The sequence below is a fragment of the Ambystoma mexicanum genome, chromosome 6q (assembly GCF_040938575.1).
Source record: "Ambystoma mexicanum isolate Mex_15411 chromosome 6q, UKY_AmexF1_1, whole genome shotgun sequence".
Lineage (NCBI taxonomy): Eukaryota > Metazoa > Chordata > Amphibia > Caudata > Ambystomatidae > Ambystoma > Ambystoma mexicanum.
In genome coordinates, this window is record NC_090937.1 from 1,519,000,039 (window position 1) to 1,519,016,497 (window position 16,459).

The window sequence follows — 16,459 nt, forward strand, 5'->3', positions numbered from 1 at the left end:
GGCAGATCTGGTCCACAGCAGCAGCTCATCCCTAATGTGCCCAAAGAGTGGATAGCAGGCAGAGTTTGCTTGGGGCTTTGGGGCTTTGTGAAGATCAACTCTCCGAAAAGATGTCCAAACGTAAATCAAAGAAAAGGTGGGAGACACCCACTTTTAAGGGTAAAGGGCAACACGAGATTGGAGGAAAGCAAGCATACTTTAACAGATCCAATTGCTTGTCCTTGTGAGAAGTTGTCTTTTCCTTGTTGCTTCATACCCAATGTGATGTGTGCTAAAGAATGTGGAGGAGACAGGAAAAGAGAGCTGAAGAAAATAGTCGGTGGATAAATAATTCCTTTAATTATGATCCGTGGCTGCTCAGAAGGTAATTCTTGGCAATCACCCGCTCTTTACTGAAAAGTAAAGATTTGTGTGCCCACAGGTCCCTGACCCCCTTCCTAGCTGCCCGCTCCCTCCCCGCACCCACTTCCTGGTTTCACCGCCCTCCCGCCTCCTGAACGCCCCCCCTCTGATTGGTGCTTTGGCTTTTCCTCGTGAGGTCTACCGACCCGCGTCTACCCTCTAGCTCCACTTCCATCCGTGGCTGCTCAGAAGGTAATCCTTGGTAATCACCTGCTCTTTACTGAAAAGTAAAGATTTGAGTGCCCCCAGGCCCCTCACCCCCTTTCCTCATTGCCCGCTCCCTCCCCACACCCGCTTCCTGGTTTCACCTCCCTCCCGCCTCCCGGACCACCCCCCCTCTGACTGGTGCTTTGGCCTTTCCTCATGAGGTCTAGTGACCCGCGTCTACCCTCGAGCTCCACTTTCATCCGTGGTTGCTCAGAAGGTAATCCTTGGTAATCACCCGCTCTTTACTGAAAAGTAAAGATTTGTGTGCCTCCAGGCCCCTGACCCCCTTTCCTCGCTGCCCGCTCCCTCCCCACACCTGCTTCCTGGTTTCACCTCCCTCCTGCCTCCCGGACTGCCCCCACCCTTTGATTGGTCCTGTCAAGCAGATCCCTGCTCATTGCCAGTCCACCCAGGACAGTCCTCTGCCCAGCAGCCCATTGGCTAAGGACCCAAGGCAAAGAACGGCTCCACTTTGACGGCTCCTGATCATATCTGCAGGTATCCACAGGAGAAACAAGAAGCCGACAATAAGTAAGTGTGTCAAGGGTGCGGACAGAGGCAATTACTTCTCGCCATACTACCCTACCACTCAACCTAGAAACTAAACCATTGTAAAATCTTCACACTGTGTTAGAATTACATTTAGAAGTTCTCATTTACAAACATGTTTGGGGTAGAGTTGCACTCATAAATTGTGAAATTAACCGTTGATTTTAGAAGTGTGCCCAATATTCCTGTTCGTGCAAAGTTGAATTTAGAAGTGCGCCTAATCTCCTCCTTGTGCAAGTTACATTTAGAAGTGTGCCTAATATCCTCTCTGTGCAAAGTTGAATTTAGAAGTGTGACCAATATCCGGTCTGTGGAAAGTTGAATTTAGAAGGTGCCTAGTTGCGTCCCTTGGTTGTCTTTTGAATTGCGCCTAACATCCCATCTGTCGAAAGTTGAATTTAGAAGTGCGCCTAATATCCTCACTGTGCAAGTTACATTTAGAAGTGTGCCTAATATCCTCTATGTGCAAAGTTGAATTTAGAAGTGTGCTTAATATCCTCTCTGTGCAAAGTTGAATCTAGAAGTGTGCCTAATATCCGGTCTGTGGAAAGATGAATTTAGAAGGTGCCTAGTTGCGTCTCCTGGTTGTCTTTTGAATTGCGCCTAACATCCTATCTGTGGAAAGTTGAATTTAAAAGTGTGCCTAATATTCTCCCTGTGCAAGTTACATTTAGAAGTCTGCCTAATATCCTCCCTGTGCAAGTTACATTTAGAAGTGTGCCTAATAGCCTCTCTGTGCAAAGTTGAATTTAGAAGTGTGCCTAATATCCTCTCTGTGCAAAGTTGAATCTAGAAATGTGCCTAATATCCGGTCTGTGGAAAGTTGAATTTAGAAGTGTGCCTAATATCCTCCCTGTGCAAAGTTACATTTAGAAGTGTGCCTAGAAGCGCCCCCTGGTTGCCTTTAGAAGTCTGCCTAATAGCCTCTCTGTGTGAAGTCGAATTTAGAAGTGTTCCCAATATCCTCCCTGGGCAAAGTTACATTTAGAAGTGTATAGTTGCGTCCCCTGGTTGTCTTTAGAAGTGTGCCCAATATCTGCCCTGTGCAAAGTTGAACTTAGAAGGTGCCTAGTTGTGACCCCTGGTTGCCTTTAAAAGTGTGCCTAATATCCTATCTGTGCAAAGTTCAATATAGAAGTGTGCCTAATGCCCTCCCTGTGCAAGTTACATTCAGAAGTCTGCCTAATATCCTCCCTGAGCAAGTTACATTTAAAAGTGTGCCTAATATCCTCTGTGTGCAAAGTTGAATCTAGAATTGTGCCTAATATCCGGTCTGTGGAAAGTTGAATTTAGAAGGTGCCTAGTTGAGCCCCCTGGTCGCCTTTAAAAGTGGGCCTAATATCCTATCTGTGGAAAGTTGAAGTTAAAAGTGTGCCCAATATCCTGTCCGTGCAAAGTTGAATTTAGAAGGTGCCTAGTTGCTTCTCTTGGTTGTCTTTTGAATTGCGCCTAACATCCCGTCTGTGGAAAGTTGAATTTAGAAGTCTGCCTAATATCCTCCCTGTGCAAGTTACATTTGGAAGTGTGCCTAATATCCTCTGTGTGCAAAGTGGAATTGAGAAGGTGCCTTGTTGCGTCCCCTGGTTGCCTTTAAAAGTGTGCCCAATATCCTGTCTGTGCAAAGTTGAGTTTAAAAGTGTGCCTAATATCCTATCTGTGCAAAGTTGAAGTTTAAAAGTGTGCATAATATCCTATCTGTGCAAAGCTTGAATCTAGAAGTGTGCCTAATATCCGGTATGTGGAAAGTTGAATTTAGAAGTTTGCCTAATATCCTCCCTGTGCAAAGTTACATTTAAAAGTGTGCCTAGTAGCGTCCCCTGGTTGCCTTTAGAAGTCTGCCAAAAAATCCTCTCTGTGCAAAGTTGATCTTAGAAGGTGCCCAATATCCACGCAGTGCAAATTTGATTTTCGAAGGACCCTAGTAGCATTCCCTAGTTGACCTTTGAAGTGTACTTAATATCCTGTCTGTGAAAAGTTGAATTTCGAAGCGTGCCTATTATCCTCCCTGTACAAAATTACATTTAGAAGTGTGCCTAGTAGTGTCCCCTGGTTGTCTTTAGAAGTGAGCCCAAATATCCTCTCTGTGCAAAGTTGATTTTAGAAGGGGCCCAATATCCGCTCTGTGCAAAGTTGATTTTAGAAGGTGCCCAATATCTGCTCTGTGCAAAGTTGATTTTAGATGGACCCTAGTAGCATTCCCTAGTTGACCTTTGAAGTGTGCTTAATATCCTGTCTGTGAAGAGTTGAATTTAGACGCGTGCCTAATATCCTCCCTGTGAAAAAGTACATTTAGAAGTGTGCCTAGTAGTGTCCCCTGGTTATAGTTGAACCTGCGTATATATAGTGTCTAACTTCCTCTCTTTGCAAACTCGACTATTGAAGTATGCCTAGTATATTCTCTGTGCAAAGTTGAACTTCGAAGTGTGCCTACTATCCTCCCCGTGCAAAGTTGATTTTAATGAGTGCCTAATATCCTCTCTGTGCAAAATTACATTTAGAAGTGTGCCTAGTAGTGTCCCCTGGTTGTCTTAAGAAGTGTGCCCAAATATCCTCTCTGTGCAAAGTTGATCTTAGAAGGTGGCCAATTTCCACTCTGTGCAAAGTTGATTTAGAAGGACCCTAGTAGCATTCCCTAGTTGACCTTTGAAGTGTACCTAATATCGTGTCTGTGAAAAGTTGAATTTAGAAGCGTGCCTAATATCCTCCCTGTACAAAATTACATTTAGAAGTGTGCCTAGTAGTGTCCCCTGGTTGTCTTTAGAAGTTTGCCCAAATATCCTCTCTGTGCAATTTTGCTTTTAAAAGGGCCCAATATCCGCTCTGTGCAAAGTTGATTTTAGAAGGTGCCCAATATCTGCTCTGTGCAAAGTTGATTTTAGAAGGACCCTAGTAGCATTCCCTAGTTGACCTTTGAAGTGTGCTTAATATCCTGTCTGTGAAAAGTTGAATTTAGAAGCGTGCCTAATATCCTCCCTGCGCAAAATTACATTTAGAAGTGTGCCTAGTAGTGTCCCCTGGTTATAGTTGAACCTGCGTATAAATAGTGTCTAGCTTCCTCTCTTTGCAAACTCGACTATTGAAGTATGCCTAGTATATTCTCCATGCAAAGTTGAACTTCGAAGTGTGCCTACTATCCACCCGTTCAAAGTTGATTTTAAAAGAGTGCCTAATATCCTCTCTGCGTTAAGTTGAACCAAGAAAAATGCCTAATACCCTATCTGTCCAAAGCCAAACTTAGAAGGTTGCCTAATATCCTCTCTTGCAAACTAGAATTTGGTACCTAATAGTGTGCCCTGGTTGAATATATAAATGTACCTAATAGCGTGACTTGGCTGACTTTAATACTATGCCTAATATCCTCCCAGTCCAAAGTTGAATTTAAAGGGGTGCTGGTTATCCTGTGTGTGCAAACTTGAATTGGTCGTCTAACACCAAGTCTGTGTCCATAATATATATAATTCCGTGCCTTGCATAATCTCAGACGTGTACATATCTCGGTGGAAAGCTTACTATAGAAGTGTATATAACAACATCACTTTGGTGTAAGCGGAATTAGACAGTGTCCCTAAGAACGTCACTGTAAGTCTTGAAAGTCACTGTACCAAAGTTTTGAAAGTCTGTTCTATAGCGTATATGTATCATAACTGCACTTAGGATGTCCACCTATAGCTTATCCGTGGCATAAGTACATTCTTTAACTCTGCCTGCCTATAGCATGCTGTGTCATAATTGCTTTGGAAAACTGCATTTAGAAAGCTAGCCTAATGCAATAGCGTAATTTGTAGCTAAATTAGTAGCCTAACTTATAGCCTAATTTACAAAGTCTGCGCCATAGCCTATCCATGCCATAACTGCAATCAAAACTCTGCTCTATTGCATATGGGAGACAAAATCACACCTGGACATTGGATTTAGAAAATTTAGCCGATAGCATATTTATGTCATAACTGCACTCAGGAATTCTCCTAAATCAGAAAATGTAACCTAAATTAGAAAATTTAGCATATAGCGTATTTATATCATAATTGCTTACAGAAGTGCTCCTAAATTCCACTTATAAGAAGTACCTAAAAAACAATATTTGTGGTGTTGTTACACTCGAAACCCTGCCTAAAATCATTCCTATATCACAGCTCTGCAATTTAGTACATTAAAACTCAGTATACGTGAATAATTTCACCCTGCTTAGTTGAACCTATAAACCTTGAATAATCTCACCCAGTGGTACCACTCATCCTAACCATGAGTGCTCCCATTCCACTAAGGTCTAGCGGAAATGACCACCAGGCACCACCCCCCCTTCCAGCCAACCCTACCTCCTGTCCCCCCCTCCCCAAATCATCCCACCCTCCACCTCATACCCAACCCATCCCCTTACCAAACAGCAAGTGAGAGGAGCACGATGGCGTGCCATCCACCCTAAGACTACTATTCCTACGAACCCCACTGATCAGCCAACCGCTATCATACACGCCCCCCGCACAAGCCCCCCAAGTACACCGCGCCCAGCAATCATGCACCCCACGCTTCTCCTATCAACTCCAGCCTCCATCCCACCACGACCACACTCCTTCCCCTCCCTAAAAACCGCCCACATAGCCCTAGCAGGAACGGAAGCTTCATCCCTCTCCCCCTCCGACTCCCCTTCCTCCTCACACACACCAATCACAACTAAGATACTAAAGAGGAAACGTACCTGGTCCCCCTCAATCTCTCAGCACTCATCGCCTACCCTGTCTCGACCCACCACCTCATCCCCCCCTCAGCCCACGCCTCACCCTACGTGAAACCCCTTCCCTCGATTTCTCACCAACCACTGCTGAAACTCTTAACCCAACACACCCCACCTTCCAGTCCCCCAGCCCAAACCGCAACATCCCAACACACACGTCCATCCACACCCACCCAAAACCCGCCGATTTCTCCACCCGCCCACTCTTCCCATCGACCATCAACCACCCCACCCCTCTCCTCTCTGCACCCGTCCCCCCCTCCACCCATCTCTGCAACTCCGAGATAAACCTCTTCTACCAAAGTGAGCTGCATCCTATTTAATGCCCGATCTGTAGCTAAAAACAGACACAGCATCTTTGACCTCCTCGCCTCTGACAAACCAGACCTGGTCTTCATCACTGAAACCTGGTTCTCTGACAACTTCACCCCTATCGCCAATGAAGCCTTCCCCCCGACTACTTCCTCATCCCACTGAACCTTCCTTCTTGAGGAGTAGGAATAGCATTTGCCTTCAAATCTCACTTCCACGCCTCAATCATTGACCACCAACCTTCCATCCCCACCTGTGATAGGGACATTTGCCCTGTTTGGTTATGTCCTGATCACAAGCTTTTCTTTTGATTTGCACAGTTTTTATACTTTTGTGCTGTGTGGATTGCAACCACGTAATTTAATTTGTACCACATTTGCTTCAGGAACTTGATGTTTCTTGGATCTCTGATGAAGGTTAGTGTATCTGTGGTTCTCCTGACGAGTCCTGGGCATTCCTCAATGATGCGGAAGAATAGGCTATATGAAAGTTCATCAATAATCACTTGAGGTGGGAGCATCTTTACCCTTATCACCGTACTCTGGTAGTACAATGGAGGCTTCCGTGATGACAGTCAGTAATTGCCAGATTATTTTCTTGTTGGCCGGATCTTGGATAAAGTCTGTGACACTGGCTTCTCTCCCTATGAGTGATGGGTATGACAACACCACGAGTTGAAAGTAGGTTAGCACATCCCACTTGAGATTTCTGCTCGAATGTACCATGAATTCTGTGATCAAAGTCTTGATACTGTGTTATACTCTCAGAAATATTTTGTTTGTAGTCTATCAGAGTCTTGATTCTTTGTATCACTTTGGGTATGTCGTACTTTCAACAGTTCATCTTATCTGCGTTGTTGTGGCTTTGGATGTGCTTCTCTTTACCCTGCAACTGGGATGCACAGAGTGTTCATTTTATGACCTTTATTATCTTTCACTGGTATGAGAAAATGTCTAGTTCATAAGCCGCAATTCAAATCAGTGTTCCTTTTGCCTTTATTGTGCTGCTCATGTGTTCTTCTTCCTCGCCATGGATCTTGTCTGCACGTGCTGAGGTTCTTCCCCGTTGTCTGTGGTTTCTTCGCAGTTGGATGCAGCAGGAGGGCTCTCTCCTATTTAGGGTTTAATGTCTTTTATGAAGATCCATGCCCTTCTGCCCTGGAGCTTGACGGCAGAGAGGGTGCAGTCTTCTACAATGAAAGGGCCATTAAATCTTGGCTCGTCCCACCTTTTCCTGGTAAAGTTCTTCACCAAAACGCTGTCACCAGGAAAGACGAGGGGCGCATGTACACCTTGTTCGGTGTCTGCTTCAGCATTTCCTGCTGCTCCAGCTCCTTTTCGCCATTGCTGCAGTTGGCCTGAAATGACAGAGGTACTGGATGTCAAACAGTTCAGGTACTTTTGCATCTCTGTGCCCAGAATCTCCCTATTCAGCTGGGCATCACAACTAGTTCTATCTCTGGGGGTTAGAGGGGTCCTCATCCTTCTGCCTGTAGCTATCTCGTGTGGCGTGAGGTGATGGTCGGAGCCTGGTTGGTTCCGAAGTGCATACAATGCCAATGGTAGACAGTGCAGCATCCCTTTTTTAATGTGAGCTTCAACTTGGCTAGCCTCTCTTTAAGCAAGCCGTTGATCCGTTCACATATCCCATTCCCCTCTGGATGATACGCCGACGAGAACTTGTGCTTTATACTAAGCAATGAACTAATCTGTTCGAACACTGAATTTACAAAGTGGGCCCCATTATCTGATCTCATTACCTCGCACACCCCCCATCTAGGGAACACTTCCCTCACCAGGACCTTAGCAGCACAGCCAGCATCGGGGTGTGTACAGGGGCCTACATCTATCCATATAAAGAAGGGACACACCACCACAATTAAATACCTGTACCCGTTGCACACTTGAGTCATGTCGACGTATCGATATGTAAGTGCTGGAATGGTCCATTTGGTCTGGGAATGATTCCTCTCACTACTTTTAATGTGTGCCCAGCAGTGAATTGCTGGCAGATAATGCAGTTCACCATAAAAAATGCAACATGCTCCGCTAAATTCGGCATGAACCAGTCTTCTGCGAGTGTTGCAGCAAGATTTTCTTTTGTCATGTGGATGGGATAGTGCAATTGTTCTAATGCTACCTTCAGAAGGGAGACAGGCATTACTGGTTTACCAGTGCTGTCTTGCCTCCACAGCCCGTAGGAGGGGTTTAAAGAACACCCTCGACGCTTCCATAAATTCTTCTTCTTCTTGTGGTGCCTCCCCTTGGAGCTCCATTAGCTGGGTCTGCCCCATATTGCTATAGGCCTCTGGTGTGGCTTGCGCTACCATCATTAGTTCATGGGTACATGCCACCCCCACGTCTATGATTGTTTCAGTTTTGGATGCCATGCGCTTGGCTTCCGTGTCTGCTTCATGATTTCCGCGTGACACGAAATCTGTCCCCTTGGTATGAGCGGCACATTTCACGACCGCTATGCCCACTGGGAGCTGTAGTGCTTTTATCAGCCTGTCCAATAATGCTGCATGTTGCACTGGTGTGCCATCTGCTCGGAGGCAGCCCCTGCTTTTCCAGCGTGCTAAGCCTGTGTGCACTGTGGATGTCACATAGGCGGAGTCACTGTACACCGTCACTTCTTGGTCTGCATGATTCTCAATGGCGAGTATCAATGCCAACAGCTCTGCAGCTTATGCCGAATAATGAGATGGTATTCGTGCACTAAGGAGTACTACCCATTCGCAAAGGTGTTTTACCACGGCAATGCCTGTATAACTTTGTCCGTCTTCTTGGTCGATTCTTGAAGACCCGTCAATAAAGACGATCTCCCCACTCGCCAGGGCATTCTCTTTTACCCTGGGGATCTCATCATAGAATTCCTCATAGTCTGCACAGTCGTGTATAGGTTCTCCCTCTGTGACTGGTTCAGCTATGAATGTAGCAGGGTTCATAGTTTTACATCGCACTATTTTGATCGGTGGGTTGGAGATAATCACCTCTTAGGTGGATGCTCTTTGAGATGTCAGTGTGCCCTTTGGCTTTTCTAGTATGGCAAACAGTGACTGCTCAACATACAATGTCATGGAGCATCCCATCACAATGGACAATGCCTTTTCGTTAGCGAATGCGGCAGCAGCTAGGTTTTGTTCGCATGGGAAGTGGCCCTTCATGACTGCTGTAATATGCTAGGGGCTTGTACCCCAGCGAGGTTCGCTGTGCGAGCACTGCCATCATAAAACTGCCATTGGAATGTGAGAACAAGTAGAATTCCTCTGCGTAATTAGGAATCCCGAGAACTGGGGCCTTACAAATTGCCCCTTTGAGTTCTGTAAACCCCTTCTCCATTGCTTCATTCCATTCGATATCTTCCCTTGTTGTCATGGCCTTTTTAGGGCCTGAAGCAAGGGCTTGGTGTAAGAGCTGTAATGAAAGACCCACGCTCTGACATAATTGCACAGGCCTAAAAAGCTTTGATGGATTTCGTCCAAGATTCATGCGTTTCGAGCACCCACACGTCTTGAAGTTCTGGATATAAAGCAACGAATCCGCTGACTCTTTCGAGTCATTATAGCTCTCATATCAGACGTGCCTGGATGTAGCGTCCGCAGTGCTTTCCACACTGCTGCTCTACAGTTATTAAATCGCGCTCCATCATGGGAGATGTCAGTTAGAGTTACCCTAGGGTAGTTTGCCTGTTTCCATACATCATCGGCTCGTTCACCAAGTATGGCGATTAGGAGGCACTTTATGTCTCCTATAGCTAAGCTGACAGCCCCCATCATTTTCTATAACTCATGTATCCACTTTCTGGCTCCCGATGTCAGCATTGGAAGCTTATTTTTAAGATTTTCCCGGTCCAAGTATGGCCATGGAATATATTGTGGTCTTGCTCCCCCCTTTTCTAGCAATGGGAATTGGAATGCACAGTCCACTTTCTCTTTCCCCACAGTTCTCGGCTCTATTGCCGGGGTTGCGTTCCCGCCTTGCCATCTACCTGGCAATGCCCTTAACCTGTCCGCATAGGCAGACGCCAACGCCCCCCTCTGACATCGGGGTGTTTCTTCATGTCGGCTGGATTGTCCAGCGGACTTCTGTGCCCTACTTGTGGACCCTCTAGCATCTGGCCATCGTACCTCTCGATCCCTTGGGAGCCGTTTTCCGCACCGTCTCCCTTCATCATGTGCCACTTCCTCCGTTTCCTCACCGGAGTCAGACTCTGAATACTCACAGTTTACACAAATTCTTGCATCTTCTTCGTTCTGCCCAATCGCTAGCCTGTCTAGGGACAGCCCCCTGCTCCCACTACTTCGGGTGACATCCTCAGTGTCATATAGCTGAGTGCTCACTGACCGCTCATCCTCCCTTCCCCCTTGGGAAATTAGTTCCAGCCCCATCTCCTCGTAGATTTGATCAATCGTTTCCCCGATGCTTCTGGTGTCGAAGTCATCTTCAATATTTGTCCCGCTTGTACCTGGTACCGCATCGCTTGCAGGAAAGAATTCTTCTATCTCTTTCCATTCTACAACAGGATTGGGTTTTTTAACTTCCCGTTGCAAATATTCTAGATCCTTTGCCCTTTGTCTGTTCTTACGTTCTGCTTCCTCATCTATTTCCTTTCGCTTCTTTGCTTCTTCTCTAGCCTTATCTACTTCCCTCATTCATTCATTTCTTCGTTCCTTTGCGCTTCTACTTTCCTCGTCCTCTCGCTTCTTTACTTTCCTTTCTTGCACTCTCCTTTCTTCCTCTAGTTTTAGCATGTTCTGCCTGTACTTCTCATAGGCTGCGCATTGTGTGCGACTGAGCAGTATTACTTTGTCAAAAACTGCAAGGGATAATAGGGGATCGACCCCCTCTCCCGAACCACAGAAGCCGAATGAATCGACCCTCCCACCGTGGTTAGCACGGGCGTCTTAATATAATATCACAGAGAACCATGTGGCAGCCAATGGGGGGAAGAAGGAATTAGGGAAAGGGGGTGGATAGACAAAGGAAAGAAGGGGACATAACATACAGTTCACAATTGTTCCACATAACAACCTACTAATACCATGAATTCTGAATACCTACTCCTGATCCTACACCTATTTCAAAATTGTGCATAGTATACCTAAACCTCCTCCTGAAACCTGATTTTGCATATTACACCAAACATGAAGGATGGCCACAAATAACAATGACATGACCCCACATTAATAGCAAGCGGAATGACACAAACAAGAAAGCTGCATCCATGAGGAATAAATGTGAACACCTGGCCTATTGGGCTAGCAAAGCAGTAGACAAACGTGAAACTAACCCTGCCCTTAGTTGAGCAGGCACATGAACTTCACAGAGACTGTGACAAGACTCTGCCCTCTGTATGCAGGCAACATGAACATTACAGAGAGGGTGACAAAACTCTGCCCACACGAAATGAACGTAAATGAAAAGTGTGCTCTTGTACTTCAAGGAGTTTCAGTTCCTAAGAAAGGACTGCGGAACACATAGCGGAATACATATTAACAAAAAATGTCCAGGGAAATCAATAGCGTTGCTCGTGGACATAACAGACCAGCTTCAATGCAGCCAGCCGCTCAATAAATCACAGATACTCCTGTGTCCTTTAACCATAAGAAGAAAAACACTTATCTGTCTGTCCGGGCGGCTCACAAGCGCACCTGGACCTCTTGAAATGCTGCAGTCAGCTGCCGTGAACTGGATGCTCTCACCGCCGCGGCATGAAACAGAATGCAAAGTTCTCGAGTTACCGAGTTACCGAGAGTTCGAACGGCATTGCAGCGTTCTCCTTATTCAATGAGTACATGTGAAGATCAGTATGCTGTATTTTCTCCTGCTGCGGCATGTGGCCAACAGTTTAATAGCTGTCTCAATTACCCCCAGCTGCTGTCTCAATTATCCCCAGCTGGCGAATGGCGCGAGGAGGGAAGAACTACTCCAGCCCCCTCAGCCTACTGGGAAATGTAGTTTCTTCAGCTTTCAAAGCTAATTCCTATGGTACGGTCGCCGAGGCTTGCCCCAATTCCACTTCCTGGCATCCTTGCTCTTTGCGATATAGTTGTTCTCGCCTCAACCTATTCTTCTTTCTTATCCTCTTGTCTCTCATATCCTTTTCTTTCTCCTTTTCCTTTCTCAGCACCTCATCAGACCATTCCCTCGGTCTTATGTCATCATTCCCTTTACCATCAAGTTTTAGAAATATCTGACCTCCTATCCACTCGTCCTTTGCGAATGCTAACTCACTACTACCTTTCTGCTTCTTTCCCCCTCTCTCTCTCTCTCTCTCTGTCTCTCTCTCTCTCTCTCTCTCTCTCTCTCTCTCTCTCTCTCTCTCTCTCTCGGGAGAGAGAGAAGTACTACTATATGCCTGATCCTTTCCTTCATCTCTGCATCTCTTCTTGTCCCTCGGGACTATGGAGGCAAGCTTACTTTCCTGCCCTTTTTCTTTGATGCCATCACCACTGCATGCAGGCGACTCATATGCCGGGTTGCTGTACCCCGTGGCTGCCTTAAGTTCTCTTAGCGGGTAAAGACCCTCTGACTTACTCCCTTTGATTACTGGTTCCGGTGGGGCAGGTGGCGCGGTAGGTGTCTCACCCCCCTATGTACATACATTTAATAGCCAATCTGCGGGTGGATCATCGATCTTCGTTTTTTCAAACATTTTCCACAGTTTCAGCACAGCAAGACATTTCTCTAGCTTTTTGCCGGTATATGTGGCATGTAGGAAGGTGGTAATGTGCTGTAAACAGCCTTAGAGAGTGATTTGTTCTGGGGCCATGGCATAAACATCTTATTTGCGGTGCCCTTAACCCACTCCTGGCTATATTTCTTCAGCTTTGTTGCATGCTTGGGCAGTTGCTTGCATAAATGCGCAAGCGGGGTAACTTCCTCCATTCTTAATTCCGTCACCAATCAATAATTATGCAGTTCTTTTACTCTTTTAATAGTATGAGCGAGCACCAAATACGCAAGCTCCAATCCAATCTTTTCCCGCCAAATTTTATACCAACAATTTACTCAAAACTCATCAATTCAGTGGCGATTCCCTCTCAGTTACAGAATCGCGTAAATCCAAAATGCATTTTAGACAATCACCAATACAATTATTTTACATTCGACATACAACAGAACATATATGACAGACGTTTGACAGACTAGACAGACACCAGCTGGTCATACGTATACCTGCCTTCTAATTAATACCCCGTCATGGGATTTGAACAAACCCCCTTTATGACGTCTTTAAACTTCATCGTAGCCTAAATTGTCCCCCCACTGTGGGCTCTGGGTTCACGTTCCTTCTGACCACTCTTTAAAGTGCAGGAACAAGGCAAATCTTTGCGTTTTTGCACAGGTTCCCCCTTGGTATTCCTTATGTTTTATTCTTCTCGGGTGCCCCCCCAGTATTCCTTACGTTTTATTCTTCTCGGGTGCCCCCCGGTATTCCTTACGTTTTTACTTCAGATGCCCCCCTGATATTCTTTTATGTTTTTACTTCAGGTGCCCCCCTGATATTCTTTACGTTTTTTATTTCAGGTGCCCCCCTGATATTCTTTATCTTTTTACTTCAGGTGCCCCCTGATATTCTTTATGTTTTTTTTTTCTTATGCTCGAGTCATTGCCCCCTATATATATATATATACAATCTTCTCTACTTCTAACTATTTTATTGTATCTCCACCACCCTCCGTTACCTTTCCCTTACTGGTGCTAATGCCTACACAACATTTGCCAAAGTAACGAGATTTATTGCTTTACTGACCGATCGCATTATTTCCTCTCTGGAACTTTGGGATCACTGCCCCTTCCTCTTCCCGCTTTTAAGGTTTTCGTCCGATCAGCTGCCTGTGGGAATGAGAAGGGTTATGCTTGGAAAGGTGGGTTCCTTCAGACCCACTGCAGATTTTTTGAAATTTGTTTTTTACTCTATCATTGTCCATGGGAAGCTTCTTAGTCTTCTCAGCCGCATGGCGAAAGGACTCTTGAAAGGACTCGTGATCTTACCGAAGGCCCGAGTTACTTCGTGCCTTCGGTCTAAGGGTGTCTTACACTATATCAATCGATAATCTATAATCGATGGCCGGAACCATCCTCACGCTACCAAGTGTTCACGAGGAGAGGAATTCGCTGACGGGCCCATTGGTCAGCACTCACCCTCTAGAACTTGTAAGACAAGATAGCTGCACCATGTGAGGACAGAGGGTGCAGGATTCACTTACTCCGGCACGACTCAATAACGAGAACTCAGTAGTTTGCCAAAGGGAAGTCCGTTTAATGATACATACATCAAACAGGGAAACAAATGAGAATCAGCTGTAGTGTGATCACCAGTCTCGCTCCGACCTCCTCAAACTTCAATTGAACAGAGATTCTTATAGGCAATGTTCGTCATCATTGACGTCTAACTTTACAAAACTCGACATGCAATATAATTGGTTAGGAAAGGTAATTTGAGTATAGGTGTTATATCTGTATATGATAATAGGGCATACGGATTGGATTACTCTTATCGGGTGGGCGTCTATGCCCATCCCTCTACATCACGCATGATAGACGTCACTACAACTACGACGTCCTATTGGTTACAATATCTATAGGACTTAAGATACCTTGGTCCATTGTGATCAGTGTTTTAGGGTGACGTGTCAATTAGTTGGCTAAGGATGGCCTCAAAACTGTAGTCTATTATCAGGAAAAGTTATGGCATCCTTTGGTCCTGGATAACATCAGGCGATGGTACTTCTTCGCGCCTGCCTGGTCACGTGTTAGTTCACCATGAATCTGCTTCAGTTTCCAGGTTTTAGTGCATCTAATTCTGTGTCGGCCTAGCCACCTGCATGGGCCCCCCTCAACTTGACCTTCATGAGGCAGGCTGGTATGCTCTGAAGTTGGAGTCGTGTGAGTTGACACTTTCCTCCCCTTCCCCGATTTCTAAGCATCTTGCGTTTCAAGCCTATTTACACACGTTTAACAGGATGGTTGCTTCCATCTTGCCTCGTAACATTGTCTCCTCTCCGTGCCTATTCCATTCAATTTCGTAGTTACTCGCACTGGCGTGTTATCTTCGATAGCTGCTCTTGTTCATTCTCGAATCTGTTCAGGCCCTTGTGTCATTTCCACTGGCCTTCCATTAAGGATTTCGGGGTCTCTTCGTGGACCATGTGTAGGTACTCCTCATTTCGTATCAGCGGCTGGTATGGCTGTCTGATAGGGTACCGTGCTGCCCAGGGTTGTCTGGTTATGGGTGCTTCAACCGGTATGGATCTTCTGATGTATACTGGGCAGAGTGCCACTGCAGCTCTTTGTAGGTTCATTTGCTCTTCATACGTCACATACCTTGGCGAGCGCGTTCCTGGTACTTCGAAATGAGGGGAAGGGGTGCAGGCCATGTCTGGGACTTCCTTTACAGAGGTGCAGATTTCAAATGCAGCCTCTGCACTGCAATGACTTTTCTGTCACAGCAGCTGTCAGACAGGGACAGGATACGGAGACAACAGGACACAGGTGTACACTATGCTTTTAGCATGGATTTTGATAAAAGTGAGTTTTAGATAACCTATGGAATTACCTGCACCCTTTTACATTTAATAAAATTCAAAATAGCCTGGGTTTCAACACCTTCGCCAGATGGCACAGCCCACTATTACAATACCTCACCATGCTTGACTAACTTTCAGAATTTTATTTTTTCACTGGTAGACTCTCTCCCCAGAGCTTAGATTGAATCTCATATCACTAGATTTATCAAACCTCTACAAGCTTAATTGTCTGCGTCACTACATGCATACAGCCTCTATAGATCAAACGGCTGTAGCATCAGATTTAATTGCTCATCAGCTGTTCTCATTGTTGCACTATTAGATTGCTGTGCTCATGCAAGATCAATCGTTGCATTATGATATTTTTGCACCACTGCTAAATCTATTACAACCCAGACAGAATTTAAAACCCAATCAACCAGGCCCAATTCCTTAAAAGAAAGGAAACACTTGTCCCAGAGTACAAATGTTTTGCCTGCAGAGTAGTAGCACTCATGTCTCCCATCGTGCAGCAATTTCATATCACACCCAAAGGATCTAAAGATAAAAAATAGACACAAAGGGCCTCATCAGGAGTTTGGTGGTAACTCTTAAATCCGGCGGTAGAGCTGTTACCGCCGGATTTAAGGGTCTGCCAAATCAGGGCTTTGGCGGATTTCTCTCCAGCTCTGAACTGGGGGGAAATCCGCTGAAAATTCGTGCTCATACTGCCGGCGGGAAAT